The sequence below is a fragment of the Ictalurus punctatus genome, chromosome 7 (genome assembly GCF_001660625.3).
Source record: "Ictalurus punctatus breed USDA103 chromosome 7, Coco_2.0, whole genome shotgun sequence".
In the NCBI taxonomy this organism is placed as follows: Eukaryota; Metazoa; Chordata; class Actinopteri; order Siluriformes; family Ictaluridae; genus Ictalurus; species Ictalurus punctatus.
The window spans coordinates 687,521-714,434 of NC_030422.2; the positions used below are offsets into that span (position 1 = coordinate 687,521).

Below are 26,914 nucleotides of genomic sequence, written 5' to 3' on the forward strand. Positions count from 1 at the left end.
AGCAAAAAAACAAACAAACAAACAAACAAACTCCCTAAAGCCTCAGGAAGCACTCTGCTCTGACAAGGAGAAAACAAAAACAACAAGAACAACAAAAAAACACATTAAGAAAGAACACGATCAAATAAGCACCAAAGCTACCAAAAAAAAAAAAAAACAACAACAAACAACAAAAAAACCCACATTGCTATTCTAAAACAAAACCAAGGAAAAAAAAAAATCTATTACAATATGCTCAAAACAGGCAAACAGAAGAATAAAAAAACAAAATTTTTGAGAAAAATAAATAATACATGCATTTGATTAACAACAAACTTAACAACAAACAAAAAATAAAAAAAATGACTACTGCAACATCTGTTGTCCATTTTCATCCCCATACAAGGGCCAAAAATTTATTTGGGCCACAATTTGAAATACAATTGTATGAGGTCACTGAGAAGGTGAAGAAGTACAGGAAGCAACATATCAATATGCCGAAAGGGTGTCACACACAAAGCAATCAAGCATAAACTTATAAAAAGATATTACATCAAGGACCATTTTAGGAGCATGTCCACCCTTTGCCTCAAACACAGCTTTAGCCCTTCAACTAAAATCTGACAACAATTATTACATCACCAATTATTTATAATACATGCATTTAAAATAAAAAATAATTTAATACCATCCCCTCCAAAACAATTGGAATGGCAAGACCAATTCATTTGTTTGTGCTATACGTCCAAGACTTTTGGTTGTATTTACATCTACACTGAGGGGAAAAAAGTATTTGATCCCCTGCTGATTTTGTACGTTTGCCCACTGACAAAGAAATGATCAGTCTATAACTTTAACGGTAGGTTTATTTGAACAGTGAGAGACAGAATAACAACAAGAAAATCCAGAAAAACTCATATCAAAAATGTTATAAATTTATTTGCATTTTAATGAGGGAAATAAGTATTTGACCCCCTTTGCAAAACATGACTTAGTACTTGGTGGCAAAACCCTTGTTGGCAATCACAGAGGTCAGATGTTTCTTGTAGTTGGCCACCAGGTTTGCACACATCTCAGGAGGGATTTTGTCCCACTCCTCTTTGCAGATCTTCTCCAAGTCATTAAGGTTTTCGACTTATGATTTGGGTAAGCTGTTTGTGAGGGACCAAGGCAGTCAAGGCACAAGGGACACAAAGTCACCCCCCAAGCAAAAAGAGTTTAATGGATCAAAATATATTTTTACAAATAAATAAATAAAATTAAAATAATCCCAATCAATATATAAGCCTATAAAAGAGGACACTATACTGTAAAAAAAAAAAAAAAAAGCACCGTCTTTCGGATGAGACGTTAAACCGAGGTCTGGACCCTCTGTGGTCATAATCCAAAGGTGGTCAAAATCCCAGGACACTTGTCATATAAGAGTAGGGGTATTCTCTGGTGTCCTAGCGAAATCCCCTCATTGGCCTTTCACTGTCATGGCCCCCTAATAATCCCCATTTCTGAATTGGTTACATCACTCTCTACCACTAATAGCTTATGTGTGGTGGCCGTTCTGGTGCACTGTGGCTGCCATCGCAACATCCAGGTGAATGTTACACACTAGTGGTGGTTGAGGACCCCCCCCCCCCCCAAAAAAAAAAAAAAAAAAAAACATGTAAAGTGCTTTGAGTGTCTAGAAAAGCGCTATATAAATGATGTAACTGTAACTAACTAAAAGAGGTCAACTGGACAGAACTAAACTCAAATAACTGAGGACTGAACGGAACCAAACTGACCTAACAAATGAACCAACAGAGTCACATTTATAAAGATGGACTAATCCACTTTAGACACACCGGGGAAACAAAACACTACAAACTTCAAAATACAACAATAAAGACAAGGCCAGCTGAATAATTGAAATCAAGATATAAACAAATAAATCAAGAAAAATAAAGAAAGAAATAGAAATACATAATTATGAATAAGAAAGTATAGAAACTAACACAAAACACCCCACTCTCCCCACAGTCAATCTGCCTCTTGGTACCAGCAAACGGAACTGAAAATAACAATGAATGCGGCATGCTGGTCCTTTATGCGCATGGACCCTCCATTGGAGGTTTCGCAACCACTATACACCAGCCATTCACTCCTCAGCTCCTCCCATGCAACGGTAACTTACCTAAAATAAAACGGCATTAACAAAAATGTGTACAGTACAACATAAACTAGAATGTGTGCATGTGTGAACTCCAACTAGTTAAATGATGCACTGGAATTAATGAAGTATTTGATGTAAATAATATGTAAACAAGTGAGTGAACTGAAACAAAAAAAACTAAAGATAATGTGTGGAGGATGACTATAAGGGAAATACAGGAGCATTCAGATAACGTGTGTATGTGTGAGAGCAGGAACACGTCACCATTCACTGGTGTGTGACCTCATTGCAGGCCATCACACTGTTTTTTTTTTTTTTTTTTTTTTTCAGTTATGATGAATAAATATCATGTGCAACCAAACACTGAAGTCATTGTAAGATATTTAGGTTTTTGTAAGGTTTGGGATAGCAATTCCATCTGAACGATTTGGTAACACTCACGTCATTACTAGGGAGTTATAATGCTTTTCACTTTAGAATACCGCTTCAAATGGCTAGTAATTGATTTAGAAGGATGTAGTAACACTTAAGTCATTATTAGTGGGCTACCATGATTCTTAAAATAGTTATTAATGGAAACCTAATCCTAAAGTATAGAATCTTCTAATCATTAGGTAGAAGATTTACATAGAACCATATATTTCTGTGAGTTATGTTAAATAAATAAATCACTGTATAGGTTACAATTTGTCTGGCATTCGGTTTATGACTGATGACTTGAGATGTTCCACTAGTCTCCTATCACTCTCTAGTGATTCAGTGAGAAGTGTGGACTTAAACTGTCTTCTCTTTATTTAAGCCTTAATAATAATGTGGAAAAAATTATTACAAATAAGGGTGAAGTTCAGAGGGATGATGGGAAATTGGCCACTTGAGTAAGGTATAGAAATCTGCATTTAAAAAGCAGTTTGTTTAAAATGATCCATAGTTCTCTTGGAGGAAGTATAAAATGTACTAATTATTAACAGCTTACCCAAAACATAAGTCTGCTATTACCTATTGATTATGTAAACAACCTTGTCTATTCGTTAACAGTAGCGGTTTCGTGTTAATTATGAAACTGTATGTAGTTTCTTAGTAGTTCTCCGGGAGGCATGAAACGAATAGTAGTTATTGATATAATTTCTTAGTAGTTCTCCGGGAGGCATGAAACGAATAGTAGTTATTGATATAATTTCTTAGTAGTTCTCTGGGAGGCATGAAAGATAGTAATTATTGATTAGCTAATAGTGAACTACCACATTCTTCTGTGTTCTATTACTTACTAATTCGTTAATCAGAGTTTCAAGTTAGTTAATAGTAGTTACTAGAATGTTAATATTGCGTTATTAATTTCTTCCTGTGTCGTTATTAACGATGGATCAGTATTCTAAAGTGTTAACGGTTATTTGTTTGTTTATAGAAGTTGGTGAGGACCACACTACTTTTATTTAGGCCTTGATAAATAAAGACATAGAATTGTAGGAGGGTGTATTTTCTTTTTCCCATGACTGTATATCAATAATAAAAGAATTAAGGAAAAAAAAAAAAGATTGAAAATATAATGAAATTGTGGCGAAAACTGGCCAGAAATGGTTAGTATCTTTAATTGAAAATAGTGCACACCAACAATGGCTCTGGAAGTGTCAGTAAAGTATGTTTTGAGCATTAAAAATGTAGATTGGTGAATTTAGTGTTTGGTTTGACTGTGTATGGTTGTCATGTTTCAAGACCTCCGTCATGTCATTGCCCATTCAATGCGTGACATGGTTTCGGCATGTGTTGTGTGGCTTCCAGTGTGACTCAGAACTTGGTTCTTGTCACGTCTTCAGCTTGATAGCACTTTTAAAGTTGAGTCCAAAATCTCAACAGACAGATAAAGATGATTATGTAAGGGATAACCCACGGCTAGGTGTGCATTACATGGTTTTAATCCACGGTGTGGAGGAAAAGAAACACCTGACGTGAAACAGAGGGTGGTTGCCTCTACGGAGTGCATTAAAATTGTGTAACTCACACCTAGCCATGGATTTTCCTGCTTATACCATGGTCACTTGCCAGCATTGACAAGTTAAAGCTGTCATTGATGTTTGCAGTGTAAATTTTGACTGAAAGAATAAAAATAATGGTTAATTTTTGATAGTTATTTTATATACAGGACGATAGATTTAGAATTCCAACCACTTTAAATCATACACAGACATAAAGCGGTGCAATAAGATTATATTTATTTGACTTAATTATAATAAATAGTTATTAGAGAGAGAGAGAGAGAGAGAGAGAGAGAGAGAGAGAGAGAGAGATTGTGTGTATGTGAATTACCTGTGTCTGTGCTGCATTTCTACTAATAATGAAGCCTTCAGTTTAACTGTATTTATAGGGAGTGTATTAATTTAGTATTAACTTAGATTAAACTGATGGAATTGCATTTAACACACTTTCCAGCCAGTAAGAATCGAGTATTCAAACAGACCATGGTATAAATAAAAGTAAAGTAATTTTCACTGCCCTGAAATTGATCTATCCACAAAATACCTGACCATATTGTTTATTTATAGCTGCTTTTGTTTCGATCTGGCCGGCAGATGGCGCTGTGTCGTCGACGTGCACGGGCGGCTGCAGAGCACGCACGTGCGCAAGATTACAGAATGAACTGTTTCCTATGGACACGTGCCTTTGTTTTGGTTTTGTTCTCTTCCTGTTTAAGCATTGGTTGATGTTCGAGGCTGTGTCATTATTGGTTCCAGCTACCTATGTTCAAGGGTAATTATGTTTGTCATTTAAAGCCCTCGTGTTGCTGTGCACTTTGCGCAGTATTAATTGAATAAGTGAATGCAGTGGTGAATGCATTAAGTATGCTAAGCGGTCTTGTTCTCGTGTCCTGTTTCTGTTCAATGCCTCGTATCCAGTTTCATGTGTAATCCTTGATTATCTATTCCTGTCTAGACCGCGATTCATGTTTGTGGACTTCTGTTCATGTTTTTGTTTCTGGTCATGCTTTTGTTTCTACTCCTGTTCCGTAACAGCGTTTTACATTTCGCAAGACTTGTTACAAATGTGATTGTTCAGCACTTAAATATAATCAAAATAAACTCAACAGCATGGTGAAATTAATCCCTGTTAGATTATACCCAGTGAATCAGCACCTCGCACACCTCTCATGGATCATGTGGTTAACTGATAGCATGTTGGTAAAGGAAGTATCTTTGACGTGGTTTTAGAAACTTCATATATACCATTTTAATGTTTTTGTACAACCTTTCATTGACTATGTATAACTGTGCTAAGTCTCTAAGAGCACAGAAATAAAGTGCAGAATCTGAGAGCTTTAGACCTCTGATAGTAAGTTCAGTAGAGTTTCCGGTTGTTTTGGCCTCAAATCGACGATCATCCGGAGTGCTCTGGGCAGTTCTTGACCTTGCGCCTTTATACAGTAAAAACTGTGGTGCGCTATTAGGATATTGTTTGTACCAATAAAGCAAAATGTCTTCGCTGCTTGTCTCATATGAACATTTCAAAGTAACAGTGTCTGCTCCTTTACTGACAATATTGGCATCTTTATCCATCAGCCAAATTTTAGCTGCAAAACCGCCAGCTGTAAAGAAGACAATTTAGAAATGAATATGTGAAGTATTTCGGAAAAACAAACCAAAACATATAATTATCTTAAGAAATGAATAGCTTAATGTTTGGCAAAAATGGCTATGAATTAACAAAATTAATTAGTTGATGAAGTTAATTACCTGTTGCTACAGTGAGAATCAGTAGTATGTATCTCACAATGCACAGTAAGGTGTATAGTTGAGCCATTTCTGAAGACAGCTCTGAGAGGATTCTGTATAATAGTGCTGTATGTGCTGAATTTTGCACAAGAGGGAACACATCTCTAGAAGTCCACACCCAGGAAGTGCTGCTGTTTTAGCATAACTTTGTAGAGATCGTTACTTCACAGTATTAGTGACAGTGAACTGAGTCACTAATACAACACAAAACAGTTCCAGTGTTGCTCATCAAACCCACTGCATCCGATTTAATTTCTTAAACATGGCTTTTGCAGTTAGAGACCTGTGTTGTGTATCAAGACAGTTTTTATTTATTTATTTATTTACTTACTTACTTACTTACTTACTTACTTACTTACTTACTTATTTATTTTACATTTTCAGTAATTTTTTATTTATTTGTTCATGATAGAATCTTGAAATATTATAACAAAAATATTAGCAATCAACAGGAAAATACACTATCTATAAAGAGCCACTCTCTCTCTCTCTTTCTCTCTCTCTCTCTCGCTCTCTCTCTCGCTCTCTCTCATCTCTCTCTCTCAATTAGGACATTCAGTGATATGTTGCTGTGCTATGTTAGGATATGCAGTGCTATTAACAAGTTCAGTTTGGCCAGTAAAGAGTATAAAAAGGTGGATTGTGGCTAATTCCATTTACAATGTATAGTTGGTAGCTTTATCCCAACCTTTTTTCTTTTAGATCCGTCCTTTTTCATGTGATGTCAAAATGATAGTAATTACACAGTTGAAGATTAGAAAAAGAAATCTCATAGTCTTTCTCTAAATCTCCAACTGTCCCGTTTCTTTGAGTCTGTTCCCACTGTTCTTGGCTGACAGAAGTGGAACCTGATGTGGACTTCTGCTGTTGTAGCCCATCCAACTTAACGATTGATGTGTTGTGCATTCTGAGATTCTGAGTTTTCTGCTCACCATGGTTATAAATTGTGGTTATTTGAGTTATCATACACAGTAAAATCCCTAGTATTGAATTAACACCCAGAGTATTAATTTGTGTCCAGTGGACTTATATAAACACTGTAGGGTGTGCATTCAGTGTTAAATCAACACTGGTGATTTTGCCAGCTTGTGTCATTTCCAACAACCTGGAAATAGATATCAGATTTCTGTATATTGTAGATACTTACTGTGAATGCCTGAAAATATCTAGTGGTGTGTGCCATTCAATGGTGCATAGTGCTGTTTCAAATTAGGTAGAAAAAAAGAGTAGACATTCTATTTACATCTAATGTTTTGGTTTATTATTTTGCCGTTACTCACCCAAAAACCATTTGTATGAGCAGCATGTTTCAATTTCCAATATACAATAAACATTTCCAATATATGACCAGAAGATTCCTTGTAAATACTGAAACACCATATGAATGGAGGTACATATAACGTATTCGTAATTCAAAATAATTTACATTTCAGTCAGGTAATGTGGTTAACTGGTGTGGTTTTTCATGCAGTGTTGTTTGCTTCCATTTCCGTTGCAGCTGCTCCACTGTGAGGTGGTGTGTGTAAGCAGACCCACCCTTCTTGTGTGGTGGCCACTCTGGTTTTATTTTGCACAATTCTCTGAAATTGCTTAGAACATCCTATAACAGATTTTAATGGAACATAGCTACCTTAGCCACAATAAATAAATAAATAAATAAATAAATAAATAAATAGATAAATAAATAAATAAATAAATAAACAACATTTAATTTCATTATTACTGTAGTAGTTTTGCATATAGGCATAGTGAGTATTTGGAGTGGAGCAACCCTGTCCATTACAACCAGAAATTGTTTCCTGTCACAGGCTTTAGAGCCTCAGGAAGCACAGCAATGTAAACTCAACATGCGCCTCCTCAAGCAATCAGATCAGATAATCCTTTCCTATTATTTCCTAATTCTTTTCTATTCAAATTTTGTTTTAGTGAACTTGCTAGCTTGTTAGCTGCTAGCTTGTGTTGTCAGTTCTTGGCTGTGTTCTGCCTCCAAATAACACATAGTATAACACAAACAGATGTCTGAGGAACAATAAATAGAAGGAGCAGAGACCTGCCTCAGAAAGCTGACCACTAACATCAGTGTGCTGGATCATGTGCTATTATATAAGTTGTTACATCCATAGTTTTAAATTAAGGATCAGAATCTCAAATTATTTATTCATATTAAGGTGATTGAACTTGGTTTTACATCTTCATAGTGTAACTTTAAATAAAAAAAAAATGTTCAAACAATAAGCATTACTAACAGCTACGAAGATGATTGTAGATATTCAAAGCAAATGAACATCAAATTTTGGAAACTAAGAAAGAAAACTGTGTTTGAGTGAAACAAGTAAATAGCTCCCCCTCCTGAAAAAAACAAAAAAAAAAAACAAGCTTCACTTTTTGTACAGTCTGTTTGAGTTTTGTGTCGCTGTGGGCTGCAGGGCGCAGTAGTACAGTGCAGAGTCTGATACTGCAGCAGCAAAGATCTCCAGATCTACTTTCTTTCCCTCACGAAGTCTGATAGATAATCGTGGCTGATTAGCTTTTGTGACACTATTTGAAGATACAATAATCAGCAGCAGAAACTCTGGTCCTGATTGAGGCTTTTGTCGATACCAATGGAGATATCTAGCCGAGTCATCATATGTGCAGGTCAGTGTGGTGTTGCTGCCTTCACTTGAAGATATGACGGTTTGGTCTGGTGTAATGCTGCTGTCAACAGCAGCTGCTGTAATGATATCGCAACAAGACAAACATTTCAATTTTCATTTCTTAAGGACATTTTTTAACCAATTGAATCATCATGTTTAGGTATCAGTACAAATCTCCAGCATCCACCTAAATTTTGTGTATTATATAACAAACTTACCAATGTTTTTAACAACTACAAAAACAAAGAAGAGTAACATGATTGTTGTGAGTGTCTCTCTTGCAGTAGATATAAATGGCAGGATCTCTGTGAAACTGTCTAAACTTTATCTCACCACATCTAGCTCCACCTTCTTTAACATAGTCACGTCATTTCTGACTTCAATCTCTCAACTTATCTTCTACATCCTGCCTAGATTTAATTTGAAATGTCAAAGGTAGAATAATAATCAAGTATGTAAATAAAATAATCAAAACAGATATTGAATGTAGATAATACAGTTTATCAATGTCCACATTTTGCTGAATCTTCTTATAATATTACACAGTTCCTAGTATAGTGACCTTTTGTAGTTTATGTGATATTTGTAGAGTGTGATAATCATTGCTCTCTGGAATTACAGTATAACATTATAGTTTCATTGATGCCACAAATACATTGAAATACTAAGCAGTCAATTGATAATTTAAATATACTGTTTAGTTTCACTTAACTTAATTAGTGTAGTCCATTGTATGTAAATGTAATTACATAAAATGTCCTAATTCATGATCTGTATCAACCACAGGAACAAAATAGGAAATGCATAATGTTTGCTATTGAGGTGATCCGCTGCATACTATAATTTAACTACCACAATTTAACACTTGGTTTAACTTTATTTTAATAACCCTATTCCGCTGTACATCACGCTAACTGTGTCAAATTTCCTAAGGTGTTACCTGAATTAGACAACTGGGTTGTGATGAAATACATGGTTAGAATTTTATCAGCTTGCTGGGTAGTTAAACTGTCTATTCTTAAAGTTTGACTTTAACTGGGTTTGACTTTTTACTTGGTCGGAGCAAAATGCCAAAGTCGGGAAAATAAAACATGGATGGGGTGACACGTGTCACTCTGCCTCAACATGTCTCCCCGCTCCATCGTCAACACTGCACTCTGGGGTTAGTCTTCAATCAACATCTGCTTGCAGACCCAGCCTAAAGCTCCCCAGCTTTTCAAAACTCCTGCCATCAGCTATCCAAACATCCCTTATACTAGACCAAAACATGGAAATTTACTTGTCTTTCTCCCTCTTGCTCCTGCACTTCCTTTGAATTTCATGCTGTTACAGTCACTGACCCTGCCAAAATGCATTTCCTTGTTGTTTACCATCCTCCAGGTCAACTGGGGAAGTTCAACAATGAATTTGACATGCTATGGTCCACCATCCCAGATGATGAAACTCCTCTTGTGGTCCTTGGTGACTCCAACTTTCATCTAGACAAGCCACATGCAACTGACCTTCTTGCTCTCCTTCCCACATTTGACCTCAAGCAGTTTGCCACACCAGCAACTCACAAAGCAGGCAAACAGCTCGACCTCATCCTCACAAGTAACTACACCACACACAATCTTCCCATTACTCTTCTGCACACCTCTGACCATTTCTTTATCCAGCTTTCTATTTCTCTCCCCTCACTGTCTCCAGTGTCTCACCCTTTCCCCTTCATACTTCTCCTCTGTTGTCACAACCTTACATCCCTCTGATAGCCACTTCTCCTCACTGGACTAAACACCGCAACTGACATGCTATGTTCCACTATAACATCTTCTCTTGATAGCGTCTGCCCCTAACCTCCAGACCTGCTCACACATCACCCTCAAGCCCTTGGCTCGCAGAAGCTCTGTGTAACAACCAGACCAAACTAAGAGCATCCGAAAGGAAATGGTGCAAATCTAACGATCCAACTGACCTAACCAATTACCAAACACTTCTCTCCTCTTTTTCCAATAGCATCTCCACTGCTAAAGCCACATACTACCAAGAGAAGATTAGTAGTTCTCCCAACACCCACACTCTCTTCAAAACCTTTTCTCCTCTTCTGTGTCCCCCTCCTCCCCCTTCCCCTACCTCTCTCCCTGCAGATGACTTTGCCACTTTCTTTTCCAACAAGGTTACATCAATCAGGAACCAGTTCTCAACCCCAGACATGCGTAGACCAGCTCCTCCTCCATGAAAGTCTCAACTGTCATCCTTCTCTCCTGTCTCAGAGACTGATGTCTCAAAAAACTCCTCTCTAGCCATCCCATAACCTGTCCTCTTGACCCTATCCCTTCTCTCCTTCTTCAGTCCATCTCTCCTACACTATCACCTGTACTCACACACATCTTTGACACATCCCTCTCTACTGGCACATACCCTACTTCGGTTACCCCACTGCTCAAAAAAAACATCATTTAACCCTGTTGCAGTTGACAACTAAAGAACTGTTTCTCTCCTCCCTTTTCTTTCCAAAACCCTTGAAGGAGCTGTTTTTAATCAACTCTCCAATTTTCTCACACAGAACAACCTCCTGGACACCAAGCAGTCTTGCTTCAAGAGCAAGCACTTCACGGAGCCTGCTCTGCTTTCCATCACTGAAGCCTTACAACCAGCATGAGCAACCTCTAGGTCATCTGTCCTCATCCTATTCAATCTCTCTGTTGCTTTCGACACTGTGACTCATCAGATCCTCCTGTCGACTCTCTCCAGCCTGGGCATCACCGGAACGGCTCTGCGCTTGGTGGAATCCTATCTCTGACAAATCCTTCAAGGTATTGAGGAGGGGAGGTATTTCTGAAACTCAGTAACTTACAACTGGGGTTCCTCAGGGGTCAGTGCTGGGTCCACTGCTCTTTGCTATTTACACTACATCTCTGGGGCAGGTGATTGAGTCTCATGGCTTCTCATATCATTGCAATGCCGATGACATCCAGTTCTATTTGTCCTTCCAGCCTGATGATCCATTTGTCTCTGCATGAATCTCAGCTTACCTGTCGGACACCTCGGTCTGGATGAGGGAATATCTCCTGAAGCTCAACCTGGCAAAATCTGAGCTTCTCATAATCCCAGCCTGTCCCTCAATCAACCACAACCTCACTGTACAGCTCGGCTCATCCACACTCAAGCTGACCAGGACGGGCAGGAACCTTGGGGTGATTCTTGACAGCTTGACCTGTACAGACCACATTTCAACAACTGCACGGTCTTGTAGGTTCATCCTGTACAACATCAAGAAAATCAGACCCTACCTCACTGAACAGGCTACACAGCTACTAGTCCAGGCTCTTGTCATCTCACAACTGCACTATTGCAATGCACTACTCTCGGGCCTCCCAGCCAGCTCCATCAAATCCCTTCAGATGATTCAGTATGCAGCAGCATGCCTCATCTTCAACCAGCCCAAGAGAACCCATGTCACACCACTCTTTATCTTACTCCACTGGCTTCCTGTCCCCACCCATATCAAATTCAAGGCCTTGATGCTCACCTACAAGACCTTGTCTGGAACAGCATCCTCCTAGCTCAACTCTCTCCTGAAGGCTTACTTTCCCTTATGCAATCTGCTATCAATCAATGACAGATGCTTAGTACTGCCTGCTCAGCATGGCTCAAGGTCCCATTCCAGAACCTTCACATTATCTGTCCCTCAGTGGTGGAATGAACTCAGAACCTCAATCCGGACCACAGAATCTGTCACTATTTTCAAGAAATAGCTAAAGACCCACCTCTTCCGTGAACATAATAACATACTCTGGCTCGTACACCTCTACTCTGCGCACTTTGCTTCTTCTAGAACTCAATTAATAGATCTTGAATGGTAGCACTACATGTATTGTTCTCTGCTTGATATATTGCTTTGCTTGTATTTTCTCATTTGTAAGTCGCTTTGGATAAAAGCATCTGCTAAATGAATGAATGTAGATGTAGATGCCGTTCCATTCAGCATACCAATTGGTCTTCGCCACTCAAACTCTGATCAGACGAACAAATAACTATCGCAGGAATCCCCTAAACACCACGAAGTAACGCGGGAACACCCTCAACAGGCAAGCTATACTCCAGACTCTAGCTAAGACTGGTTTATACAATATTAAATTTAAAGCCCTTTTAAAGAATTAGCTCTTCAAATAATGTCTCACTGTATTTAGGATATTATTACCAGAGCTACGGTGGTAATATCTAATACATAATTAACGAATACACCAAGTTCAAGTTATCGCTAGACGAATGGTTGAACTAAGTTATCCAAATTTGAAAATTGGGGGCTGGGGGTCTGGGGGCTGTAAGGCTGTTGTTTCTCTTCTGAGTGAATTCCTCTCAGAAGCTTGGTCTACCGGGCCCTGAGCCATCCATGACTTGCTGTGAGATACTCTGTATCCATTGTCGCCAACTCAAGGTATCGTAAACACCATATTGATCCGAGCAGTGAATGCTCAAATTTGTTTGGGTCAACATACACTTAAATAGGGTGTTGATTTCTGTAAAGAATTGAATTGATTTCTTCATCTCAAGTACCATTTTTCTGTGATAAGGATCTCGGTTTTGTGGTGTTTGTGCCTTTGGTGCACGTGGTTGGATTTCTCTCAGTGGGTGAGTGGGCAAAGGGTGTCCTTGTTGAGAGAGGTTCCACTTGGGTAGAGGGCAGCATGCCTAAAAGACTTGCATTAGGAGAAATCACTATCTTCTATGATATATGACCGATGTGTGAGATTTTGTGAATGTATGGATTAGGTCTTTTGTGTTGAAGAAAGGAAGTGTGTAAGAAAGGTGTATGTATCTGTTGTAGTGTGTGTAAACATGAGGTAGAAGATTTTTATATAAATTGGAAAAACTGCAGTTTCTGTGTGTGTGAGTTGAAAACTACAGAGCCAAGGAATTGGCACTATAGGTAGTTTATACATTTGTTTAATAGCTTCCCTTGTAACCAAGAGGTTATGTCTAAACAATCCTAATTGTCATCGCTGTTATTAAAAAAAAATGGTTAAACAATTCTGTTGAATAACCCATGAACTTGTGTAAAATGTCTTTTGGTTTGACAGAGGATTGATCATCTTTGCATGAAGAGTGAATAACAGGATCCTGTGTGTGTGTGTGTGTGTGTGTGTGTGTGTGTGTGTGTGTGTGTGTGTGTGTGTGTGTGTGAGTGTTTCCTATTTTGAAAAGTGACCATGTAAAATATGCATGATTGAGTGTGTGGCCTTGTGTCTCTGAGTGGCCCTAGGAGTGTGCTTATTTGTGTGTGATGGTGTCATCTTACTGCCAAATCCAATAACAGTAGAGAGAGTGTTGATTTTGAGAGTGTAGCGAGTATTAGGAATCTCTCTAGAAATTTGTTTTGCGTGTTGGTTGGACACACCCTGTTGTGACCCAGATGCGGAGACTCGGTCCCTCTTTAGCAATCTGTAGATTAGATGTCTACTTCTCACCCTCACACATTCTATTTTTCAGTTCCACATTACGGGGATTATTATTCATTAATATCATTGGGGTTTGTAAACTTTAGGTTAGCACACACAATGGATCATCCTATAATAGAGGAATTTGACTCTTCTACTGGTAGGATACTGAGAAAAGCTATTAAAGAAGGATGAAAAATTTCTATTTGTGGAGTGTACAGTGTTAGGCTACCTATTGGTAGACTAGTGGAACGCTTCCTAATAAGAGGGGAAGAGAGGGGTTACGAGTGAGGTAAAGGAGAAACGGGCAAGGATATAAATAACCCTGTGATTGAAATATCTCCAGCATTAAGATGGGTATTCTGGACAAGGCATAGGAGAACAGCAAAAGGAGAGTTAATATTAGAATGGCACACCACCATAATAGGATTAGTAATAACCATTATACCCGAAAACCTAAGAGAGAACACAGGGCTTTTTTTCTCCTGAGACATGGCTATTTAAAGAAGCATTTGGGAGTCCTCGACATTTCTGGAAACTTGATTCTGGAAGGTGAATGGAAATACAAGAAGACAGAGAGCAGAGTTTGCATATCATAATAAGCAAGAGGGACAAGAACATGTTTTTGGGGAGAGCTGGTATTAAGATTTATTAGGGAAAATGCTTCCTTTAAGTGAAGAAAAGAAAAAGTCATTATTAAAAAACATAACACAACTCACTAACGTAGAGGAGGTGAGTATTGAGTGACCATATGTTAACTGGGAGGTTATAGAGGGAAGAAACTGGAAAACATCCATTCTGAGTGACACACTTGTGGAACTAGCAGTGTCAGATCAATAACATTGCGTAATTGTACCAATAGGAGTGTTGGTAAGCACTTACCTAGATCGGGGAGTGCAATTTGGATTTGAGAGGGGTAAATAATCCTGAAATTGATATATTTACAGAAAGTGAAGAACAATTTAAATGTGTCATATTTATGAACAGTCTGAGTCATTTTTGAGTGTGGTACAGGTGGGTTGATTGTTTGGTGGTTTATGTGTATGGAGCAAGTAAGAGATCCAGAATTTAAGTGGATAAAGATTGAAAAACAAAGACAAATACAAGGGAATAATAACACATGTTTAAAGAGAGAATCAATATGAGGATTTATTAGGGCGAAGATATCTTCTAATTGAACAAACGATAGATCAAGTATAAGATAGTTTAGGAATTTATAAGGAGTGAGCTAAGTGAGTAACCATACATAGACCAAAGAAAGAAAGAAAAGCAACACAGGGCTATAAGAGAAATTGCAATGCATGCTGTAGCCAGTATGAAGGAACAGTCACAGTACCAATATCATAAATCAGTGGAAATTGATGGTGTTCCAGTTCAGTGTCCACATGTACTCCCACTGCATGTTACAGTAAATCACCTGATGATTATTCACCTTTTAATTTAATATGCATTGATCTGATACATAAATTGAACATGTCACTCACATTAAAGATGGGCTTCGCAGTTTCCAAATCTGACAACAATGGTGGCGTCCCTCATCCTGAACTCACTAAATACCTGGCACATTATGGGCAATATGGACAGGACAGGTAACATGTACACCTTATCAAGCTAAAGTGAAACATAGTCATCCCATGTTTTGTTAACAATACCATCCATCCTTAAGCTGCTTTTCATTATAACGTTCATATGATGTTTCAGGACAAATCATACTTCTCCTATTCATAAATGGATGTTGATAAATGAATACAGCATGAATGAATGAAACCTGACAGCATGAAGTATAAATCTTAAATTCACACAATTTTTGTTGCCTCCACCAGATGCCACACGAACCTTTCTGGCAAGTTTTAAAAAAACAACAACAAACAACCAACCAAAAAACACAGAAACTATACTATATACCGGTTCAATCCAAGTAATGTATTCGTATTTAGTTACATTCCTACTGCATGAATAAGTAGAATGCTAGTTTCATGCATAGTTTACTGTCTTCTTCTTGTTATTCTTTAACACTTTCATGTTTGGGGTCTATGTAGGTTTTTGTACAGTGCAGTTGGATTTCCTGTCATTGTGGGCTGCAGAGCGCAGTAGTACAATGCAGAATCTGATAGAGCAGAAAAAGAAATCTCCAAATCCACACGCTTCAGATCTTTATGAACTTTAGCAGACAAATGAGGATGAGGAGTATGTCCTGTCTGATTTGCTCCTGATTCTGTCAGTAGAACTAGGAAATCTGGTGCAGCATTGGAATATTGCCGATACCACTGTAGATTGTTCATAGAAACAGTGTATTCATAAATACAGGAGAGTGTAACTGCTTGCTTCTCTTTAGCATAGACAGCAGAGGATGTTGGAGTAATGCTGTCCTGTGTGCTCTCACCTGAAGAAGACATTTATTTAAGAATAGCATAGTTATGTATTATATATAGACATGCTTATAATCTAAACAATCACACATGGAACCAGTTCAAGATCATTGGTGTTCATACAAGAATAATACTACTTATTAAACATTAAAACAAGATATACGGGATAAATTAAATACAATATTACCTATGAACATGGTAAAAAACAGAACTGTGGAGAAAACCAGCATGCTTTACTTTCTTCTTCTGTTAAGACTCCTGTCACACTTACTTCTACACTTTCTTCTGTGAAGTAACATATACGCATTTCTTGTGTCCCACACCTCAATTACAGCAGCCTTCTTTTTTAACCAATGAGAGTGCAGGATGTGCTAGTTTATGTAAATTTCGCACACAATGTCTAAAAGAAAATAATACTGATTAAAAGTTTCCTATACTTAGTTCCTATAATTTCTATTTCTAAGTTAACAGTCAAAAATATATAAATAAATAAAGTTAATATATGTACAAATTATACTGTTGCGATTTAAATATTTTAATGCTTCATATACCCTTTATTGTATTTGTGGCTCCACCTCATAAATAATGTAAAGAGAAAATTTTGTCACTTTTTAAGCAAAGTCAAATCAGAAGGAGTCGCTGTTACCACGCATTAATAACATTTGAAGTTGGTACAATCACTTGTGAATATTAGTTTGCATGTCACTTTATTATATGGACAATAAATATGCATTCAGCAGATTTATTTATTATAGCATTTGTCTATGAAGAAGAAAATTTGCACAATGACAGGTGTTAATCATCAGGAGTTAATGATGATCTTGAACAGAATTGTAAATTGGAACACAGGGTAACACATTACTAATAGCATAATAATAACTAATTTACTAAGAATTACTAATATTTCATTAATAATTAGTAATGAAGTGTTACTGCATTGTTGCTTAATAAGGTACAGTTGCAGTTCTTTGCCTTGAAGTAATGCATTGATTTAACATAAAATACATTTTTTTAAATTAATATCAAAATACTGTTTAGTTCGGATTGGGATTTTTTTAATCAAACAATAAAATTTTATTCATCATCAGATTTGTAGTACACCCTTAAAGTTTAAACAGGACACCAGAGATACTGTACTGGTTGATAGGATTGACCATAACCAGTTTAATATAACCCATAACAAGGCTGTGTGAGAGAGAGCACGTGCACAAATATATATGCATTTTGTATTAAGCTCAATGCTGTTCTAAGTTTCTGTGAAACTTAACTTCTTGTGCTGAACCTTGGTCTGGTTTAATGTTCATGGTTCCTGTTATGCACCCTACTTTTTGTGTGTCTTGTCTGTGTTTGTGTCTTTGTGTGTCCAGATCCTTCCGAGTTCACTTCTGGGGTCTTTGCATGTCATGTACTGCCATCTACAGGTGTGTGTACATCATTTCCATAACAGTATATAGGGCACCACCGGAGAGAATGTTGGCAACATAGTGCTCATTCTTTCATTGTTATTTGCTGTTGTGATTTACTTTTGATGTTTGTATTGAGATTAGCATGTCCCCTTGTGGTTTTGATACCAGCTGTAGTGTGTGTGTGTGTGTGTGTGTGTGTGTGTGTGTGTGTGTGTGTTGGAAGAGTAAGGCCAATTCTTTTCTTGTTGCTATACACTGTAGACATTTGGGCTTGAGATCAATGAGGCTGTGCTTTTTAAAGGGATCCTGTTTATCAAACATGGGGGCATTTCTTTATGTAAATGTCTGTGACCGTGCTTGTTGCAAATCAATTTAGAATGTGTGGAAATGATCAATGGCCATTGCATACAGCTGTGCATACAGTACACACGAGTGATTCTTACCAATGTGTGTGTGTATTGGTGGCTCTTATGCATTTCACTTTGATAAATGAGACGCCAGGTGTAAGGTTTGGCAATGAGTGTTGTTCATTCAACATTATCCAGTCAAACCATTTCTGTTTCTGTCCCCAACCCCAGACTTTTTTTTTTTTCCCCTGGAAAAAAACTCCAGCTTCAGGTGTTACATAATGAAAAAAAATGTCCTATTAGATAACAGTAAAATATTGGCAGCAGGGTTTCCAGCTGTATATTGTAATTTCTACAGTGTCTACATTGTATTTTTAATTACAGTGTCTTACTGTTGTAGGAAAAAACATTAAAATACCATACATTCCAATAAATACAGTATACTCTACATATACAGTTACTGTACATGTATTGAAGACACACTAAAACGTTACTATGTTTTCCTTTGCATTATAATTTCTGACAAAACAGAACTGCAGTGCGAGTTTAGAGCACTGTGTAATCTTTCTTTGCCTGGCAAGAGGTTTTTGTGCAATGTTACCAAGTTTCCTGTTACTGTGGGCTTCAGTGCACAGTAGTACACTGCAGAGTCTGATACTGCAGCAGAGGAAATCTTAAGATCCTCTGGTTTTTTATCAGCTGTTGCAGATTGCATTCCAGTATTAGATGGATAGATGGAGAGATGAAACTCTGGTCTGGATTTGGGATACTGGCGATACCACTGTATATAATCACCTGCAGAAGTAGTGAAATTGCAGGACAGAATGGCATCATTACCTTCCAAGACGTGCTTTTCTGCTATAAGATGCTCAATAATTTGCATTGATGTGCTCCCTAGGGTAAAGAGAAAAATAAATAAATAAAACTAATTAATGTAATACAAAAACATATTAGAAGTAATATTAAAATGAACATACCTAGAAGGAACATTAGTAGAAAAAGTTTAAAGAGCTGCATGATGGTGATGGTAAGTAACTGAAAGAAAGTTCAGTGAGCACCGTTTACTGTAGTAGCAGGTGGAGCTCTACCCTTCATACAGCTGACGCTGTTCATAAGAATGTCACCAGGTGGCACAAGTGACACCAGGGTTTTTTTTTTTTTTTTCTAATTACTGTACCACACAACCAAGATAAACATTCACAAGTATTCCAGTCTTTATTACATGTAACAAAACAAAACAAAACAAAAAAAAAAAAACAAACAAACAAAAAAATATATATATATTAAAATCAGACTAGGAAACAAAATGCAACAGGAACAACGAAGGAAAATCAGAACCACTGCAGACACTCTAGGCCAAACACACAGCCTGTGGGCCAAATCTGGTCTACGGTCTCATTTCATTTGGTCTGTGTGAACCTGGAAAAATAATGCTGAAATAGTACTCTACAGCTAGTTCACTACAGCTCAACATTTTCAAACTATTCAGAATTCATAGCAGATCCTTATTGTAGCAAATGCTATTGTACACAACACACTCAGGTCTCAAGGAGCTTAACTAAAACCAACAAGCAGTAGACTTTTGTTAGCATAAAACGCAGTATGTGTGGTTTGGTTTCTACATTGGTTTCTACCGTGACTGGCTTGCCTGTGGTCTGAAATGCATTATCCTGATCTGTACAAGTAAATTAGTAAGTGTGATGCATTTGTGCATTTAACGTAGAGGTCAGACAGCAGTAGCAATGGTGACGACACAAATTCATTATTTAATCATTTAAAACACAATCTACCATCAAAAAATGTGTCCATATTAGTAATATTGCCATAAAATACCACTGACAGGTCCACTGAAAAAATGAACATGGTAATAATATTGGTAATAAAATTCAGCTAATTTTCTTTTGCATTAAACGCCAGAGACAAATGCATCATCCCAATTGGCTAACCCCATTTCTCATCACAGCAGCTAGTATCAAATGAAAAGTGATTAAATGAAGAGATGCATTCATAAATGTACTTTATTATAATAACTATAATAAAAGTTATTACCTAATAGAGCTTTAAAAGTTTTTGTTTACCCTTCTTTTTCTATAGAAAAATCCTATTATGATTTCAGAGCCTAAGTTAATGTTGTTAAGAAGGAACATTAAATAGTCATTTAAAAAATAGAGATGTTGATTATGGCCCTTCAGGGTCTCACAAAAATACTGATGTGGCCCTGGCAGAATTTCAGTTTGACATTTCTGATATAATATATTGAACAGACAAGAGCAGATACTACAATTAATCTTTAGTCAAAGGACTAAACAAATGGTGGGGAAACAAAAAAGGGCAAAATGAAACAGATGTAGATATTTTAATTGATTTAAAGTTGTTTATTTATTTATTTATTTTTATCACATTGTTTTTGGCCATTATGCTTACCATATCTGTGTAAGAAAGGTGACAACTTATTGCACTTCTAGTTAAAAGTCTATTCATACATTTACTTGTGCACAAAGGAAGAACGAACATGTTGAAATACATTTTGAAAATGCAACCAAAGGACATACAGTGCCCCCCAGTAATATCAGCACCCTTGGTAAATATGAACAAAGATCGCTGTGAAAAAATTGTCTTTATTGTTGAACCTTTTTTGATTTTTTTTTAAAAACAAAATTACTCTTCTCAAACAATTGCAAACACAACTCAGGTTTACTCCCCCCCCCCCCCCCCCCAAATAAATAAATATATAAATAAATAAATAAATAAAAAGAAAAAAATAATAATCTTTGTTAAATACATTCATGCCACGATTATTAGCACCCCATGAATTCACACACAGGGACACAAAGCTGTGCTCTCAAAGCTGTGCGACAACACCTTGAGCATCTTTACAAAAAAAAAACTGGTCTTACAGTTCACTTGGATATATACACAATGATTATGTTCAAGCTTAGAAATCTACACTAAATGATGCACACTCATCCTACTTTTCTGGTCTGACTAATAATGCCCCTTTCAGACCAAAAACACTCTTCACTACTATTAAAAAAAGACCAATTTATTCTCCTGCCCCCTAATTTCTGCCTCTTCTGAACTCTGTCAGTCATTCCTTAACTCCTTTCAAAATAAGCTTGACTATTTACAAATCTTTCTTTCAACTATCCCTCCAGACTCACTACAGGATTTTCTCAAGCATAGCCAGATAGGTACCTTTACTGATTTCATTCCCACTACTCCATCTGTGGTTTCGGAGTTAAGTATTAAATCTAATTCTACTTCCTGTCAGCTTGATCCTGCCCCCACTGCCTTATTCAAGCTTTGCCTGCCTGTTATCTCACTGCTTATTTCCCATCTCATCAGTAGAACATTTAGTACTGGATTTGTCAATTCAGAACTCATTCCAGTTTTAAAAAAGCCTAACTTGGACCCCTCAGATCTTAAAAACTACCGCCCTATTTCTTATATACATTTCTTGGCTAAAGCAATGGAGAAAATCATTGCTTCTTAGCTTCTCTCCTACATAAGATCGTACAATCTTTTTGAATGTTTTCATAAATAAGCTTTTATTATCCATCCATCCATCCATCCATCTTCTACTGCTTACTCCTTTTCAGGGTCACGGGGAACCTGGAGCCTATCCCAGGGAACATCGGGCACAAGGCAGGATACACCGTGGACAGTGTGCCAGTCCATCGCAGGGAACAATCACATACACACTCATACACCCATTCATACACTATGGACACTTTAGACACACCAATCAGCCTACCATGCATGTCTTTGGACTGGGGGAGGAAACGGGAGTACCCAGAGCACAGGGAGAACATGCAAACTCCGCACACATGTTTAAGTATGGGGGCCATAGTGAATGCAGTCTTAAACTCAGGAAATGCCTCCTCATCTGCATCATTCCAAGCCAAAGGCATTAGAGGATGAGTTATTGAGCTGAAGCCCGGATGAACCCTCTATTTTAAAAAAATAAATAAATAAAAAAATTGTGAAACCTAGAAATCTTTTTAACTCCTTCATTGTCTTGGGTGTGGCCCACTCAGGCAGACACCTTGGCTTGGTCTATTATTACCCCTTCAATGCTGTTGATGTATCCTAAGAATGAGATTGGGTTCTTATAGAATTAACATTTTTTTCTTCTTTTCTGGAATGAAAATCTTACAGTAGGCAATCCAGGACCTGGTGGACATGGTGAACATGTGGTTCAAGGGGGATAGAGTAAATCAAAATATTATCAATGTAGGCTATAATGTATTTTTCCCAGCATGTCCTGAAGGATGTCTTGGCTGAGGCAGTGGAACACTGAGGGGACACAAGAAAGTCCTTACAGCATTACAGTACTCAGTGGCCAGAGGTGGTGCTAAAAGCCTTCCTCTCATCTCCCTCCTGAAACCAAACCAGATTATATGCACTCCTGAGGTCCAGTTTGGTGAAGATCTAAGCTGAACACAACTGTTGGAGGGCTGAGTGGACCAGTGGCAATTGGTGTCAGTACTTGACTTACTTAGTTGAGACCCCAATAATCAATACAGGGTCTGAGACCACCAATCTACAGTCCAACAGATACAGTGTACAAATAGAGGGAATTCAAGACCATTGTTTCCCTCATCAGGTGTGGTCAACCAACAAAGATCGCTTGAAGAGCAAGATGAGTAATATTCCACGAGGTCACAAAGAAACCCAAGTTAACTTCTAAGCAACTAAACGCCTCTCAAATTGGCTAATATTAATGTTCAAGAGTCCACCTACAGGAGAACACTGAACAATAATGGTGTGCATGGCAAGGTTTCAAGTAGAAAACAACTCCTCTTTAAAAAGAACATTGCTGTCTGTCTATCTGCAGTTTGCTAAAGATCACATGGACAAACCAGAAGGCTAATGGAAAAAAAAAAAAAAAAAAAAAACATTGTGTATGTATGAGATCAACATCAAACATTTTGGTTTAAATGATGAGTGTTATGTTTGGAGAAAGGAAAACACTGCACTCCAACGTTAGAACCTTATCCCATCTGTGAAACATGCTGGTGGTAATATGGGCCTGTTTTGCTGCATCTGGGCCTGGGCAATGAAATTCATTGATGGACTAATGAATTCTAAGTGATACCAACAAATTCTAAAGGAAAATGCCAGGACATCTGTCCATAAACTGAAACTCAAGAGAAAGTGGGTCATGCAGCAAGTTAACGACCCCAAGCACACAAGTCATTCTACAAAGTTCAATTAAATTTGTATAGCCCTTTTTACAATAGACATTGTCTCAAAGCAGCTTTACAGAAATATCACAGTATACAGATATTAAAAAGGTGCGAATTTATCCCAACTGAGCAAGACACTGAGTGGCGACAGTGGTAAGGAAAAACTCCCTAAGATGTTTTAAGAGGAAGAAACCTTGAGGAACCACACTCAGAGGGAACCCGTCCTCATCTGGATAACAGATTGTGAAAAAGTTAGTTATTGACTTATATGAAGTCTGTATGGGCTTAGAAGCAGCCGTAGTCCCAGCAGTCTGGAATTAGAGTAGATTTGAGCTCCATCCAGAGGCAGAAATGATTTGGATCTCTAATATCTCCATAAAATCGTATGTTACTCAGCAGAAGGAGAGGAAAGATAATTAGGACTGGGAATTAGCATAATAGAAAGTCTAGTCAGGGTAGGCGTGAGTAAACAAATCATTTTAAGCCTAGACACTGAGACTGTGTCTGAGTCCTGAACACTAATAGGAAGACTGTTCCATAACAGTGGGGCTCTATAAGAGAAAGCTCTTCCCCCTGCTGTAGCCTCCGCTATTCGAGGTGCCGTCAAATAACCTGCATATTTTGATCTAAGTAGGCGTGGCGGATCATACAAAACCAAAAGATTGCTTAGATATTGTGGCGCGAGACCATTTAGTGCTTTATATGTTGAAAGAAGTATTTTATAGTCAATGTGAGATTTCACTGGGAACCAATGCAGTATTGATAAGACTGGGGTGATCTGGTCGTATCTTCTAGTCCTAGTTAGGACTCTAGCAGCTGCATTCTGGACTAGCTGGAGTTTTTGTTCCTACTGGAACATCCAGAAAGTAAGGCATTACAGTAATCTAATGTAGAGGTGACAAATGCATGAACTAGTATTTCCGCATCATGTAGTGACAATATATTTCTTATCTTAGAAATATTTCTGAGATCAAAGAAGGCTATCCTAGTAATATTATCTACATGAGCATCAAATGATAGGCTGGAGTCAATCACTCCAAGGTCTTTTACTGCTGTACATGATGAAACAGAAAGTCCATCCAGAGTAACCATGTGATCAGAAAGCTTATTTCTAGCTATACGTGATCCTAATAAAAGTATTTCTGTTTTATCAGAATTAAGTAAAAGGAAGTTAGTTAGCATCCAACGTCTAATGTCCTGTACACAATCCTCAACTTTACTAAGCTTCTGTCTGTCCTCTGGCTTCGGTGAAACATACAACTGTGTATCATCAGCATAACAGTGGAAGCTAATTCCATGTTTACGAATAATTTGACCTAGGGGTAGCATATATAAAGTAAACAGCAATGGGCCTAAAACAGAACCCTGTGGAACTCCAAAGGTAACCTTGGTATGCGTGGAGAAATCTCCATTTACATCTATGAACTGATAACGATCAGTCAGATAAGACCTGAGCCAGGAGAGGACGCTCCCTTAATGCCAACAATATTTTCTAATCTATCAAGGAGAATTGTATGATCTACAGTATCAAAAGCTGCACTAAGGTTGAGTAACACAAGCAGCGAGACACAACCCTGACCAGAGGCCAGTAGTAGGTCATTTACTTATTAAAACAACACTGTCTCTGTGCTATGAAGTCTAAATACTGACCGATATATTTCATGAATGTTTGTACAAGCATAACTGCTTTGCTACAACATCTAAGATCTTAGAGAAGAAGGGGAGATTTGATATTGGTCTATAGCTGGACAGTTGAGAGGGGTCAAGGTCAGGTTTTTTAATTAGGGGTTTAATAACTGCTAATTTAAGTGATTTAGCTACATAGCCAGTGCTAAGGGGAAAAAAAAATTATATTTAAAAGTGGTTAAATTACTCCTGAACAAATCTGTTTAAAGAAACATGTAGGTATATTATCTAGTATGCATACCAGGGTGCCAATTTTTTCTCTCTATTTTTCTTTTGAGTGGAACCACTCTCTAGCATGTAGCAGAGTGTTGACTCCAAGCTTTCAGTCACGTGATCGAGTTCTACCAGATCTGATGTTGATCCAAATCTAATTGATGTTTCTGCGAGGTTATTTATGAAGCTCGGTGCAGTAGCTCATGCGAAAGTATGTTTTACGCAGAAGCGAGGCAAAGTGGAAATATGATCAATATTTATTATGAACGAGAAGATAATGGTCTGAGACAACTTCAGACTGCGGAAAAATTACAGTATTTTCTATACTTGATCCGTATGTTAGTATGAGGTCAAGAGTGTGACCACCATTACGAGTAGGCCTGATTACATTCTGATTAATCCCTACTGAATCTAAGATGGACACAACTGCTATTCTTAGAGGGTCTTCCAGGTTATCAAAATTAATATCACAGACAGTTAATGCTCTATCTACAGACACAACCAGGTTTGAGAAAAAGTCTGCAAATTCACTAAGATTCAGTATATGGCCCTGGGGGTCTGTAAATAATTAGAGGAACTGACTTTTTTTGTGGCTACATAAGTTATACTGAAAGAATTTCAAAAGAATTAAGTTTATAACTAGGTTTTTGTGTGATGCCTAGATTTTGACTATGGATGAGACCAACACCTCCTCCTCCTCTACCAGTTGAACGAGGTTGATGTACATAACAGTATCCAGGAGGACTGGCTTCATTTAATGCTATGTACTTGTTTGGTTTAATCCAAGTTTCTGTTAAACACATTAAATTACATTCCTGATCAGTAATGATTTTGTTAACAATAAGAGCCTTAGATACAAGAGATCTAATGTTTAATAGTCCTAGCTTCAGATTAAAAGTGCTGGCTGTGCATTCAGTATGATTTAATTTTATGTTAATTAGGTTATGAAGAAAGACTTTCCGAGATTTTCTCTGTATCTTTATAGCTCGGGGAACAGACACAGTCTCTATAGTATGTATTACAGGTACTGGTCTATTAACTGAACACTGATGAACATTGTTCTTGTCAGAAGATGTACTGACAGTAGGTAGTCACTTGGAGTGTAGTGCCTTGGAGATGTCAGACAGCAGTTCTGCTCCGAGGCTGCTGGGGTGCAGGCCATCAGGACGAAACAACCTAGGACGTTCCCAGAACAGATTCCAGTTATTGACAAACACCAGATTCTGCTCATTACACCAAGAAACTAACCAATCATTTAAAGCTAGAAGTCTACTGAACTTTTCGGCTCCACGTCTGTATGTGGAAAGAGGTCCAGAGACAATGATCTTCGCGGTGGGTGATCTGCCTCATACCGTCTCAATCAGGCTGGAGAAGTCCCTCTTCAGAACCTCCGTCTGCCGCAGCCTGATGTCGTTCGTCCCTGCATGCAGTAAAACCACTCCAATGCACTGGTCCTTCTTCAGGATCCTGGATACCTGCGTAGCGACATCAAGGACATGAGCACCAGAAAAACTGTGTGCACCTTACCTTTAGATGAAGCAATGCAGATGGTCCACGCAATAGAGTCCCCGATGATCACAGCATTTGGTCTGGTCTGACCGAGAGGGGCGAAGCGGTTCCTGGTTGGAATCTTGAACACAGAGGTGGAGAGGTCCTCACCTGGGGTCCAGCCCGCACCTTCCGCCACTGGTTCACCCAAGGCCCGCGGTGTGTCTGCACCAGCGTGACAGAGACCTCAGCTGGGAAAGTCCTGTGCACAGCC

The 26,914-nt window shown here is 37.9% G+C and overlaps 1 long non-coding RNA gene across 2 annotated transcripts; it reads left to right on the plus strand.

Moving 5' to 3' along the window:
• The first annotated feature begins 8,297 nt into the window (after window positions 1-8,297).
• On the plus strand, window positions 8,298-15,386 carry LOC128633095 (uncharacterized). Of its 2 annotated transcripts, XR_008396768.1 has the most exons (4): window positions 8,298-8,523; window positions 9,903-10,115; window positions 11,068-11,317; window positions 11,498-15,386. It is a non-coding gene; the product is annotated as an uncharacterized LOC128633095 (long non-coding RNA). The 2 variants fall into 2 exon arrangements; XR_008396767.1 differs by having other exon boundaries at window positions 11,068-15,386.
• The last annotated feature ends 11,528 nt before the right edge of the window (window positions 15,387-26,914 follow it).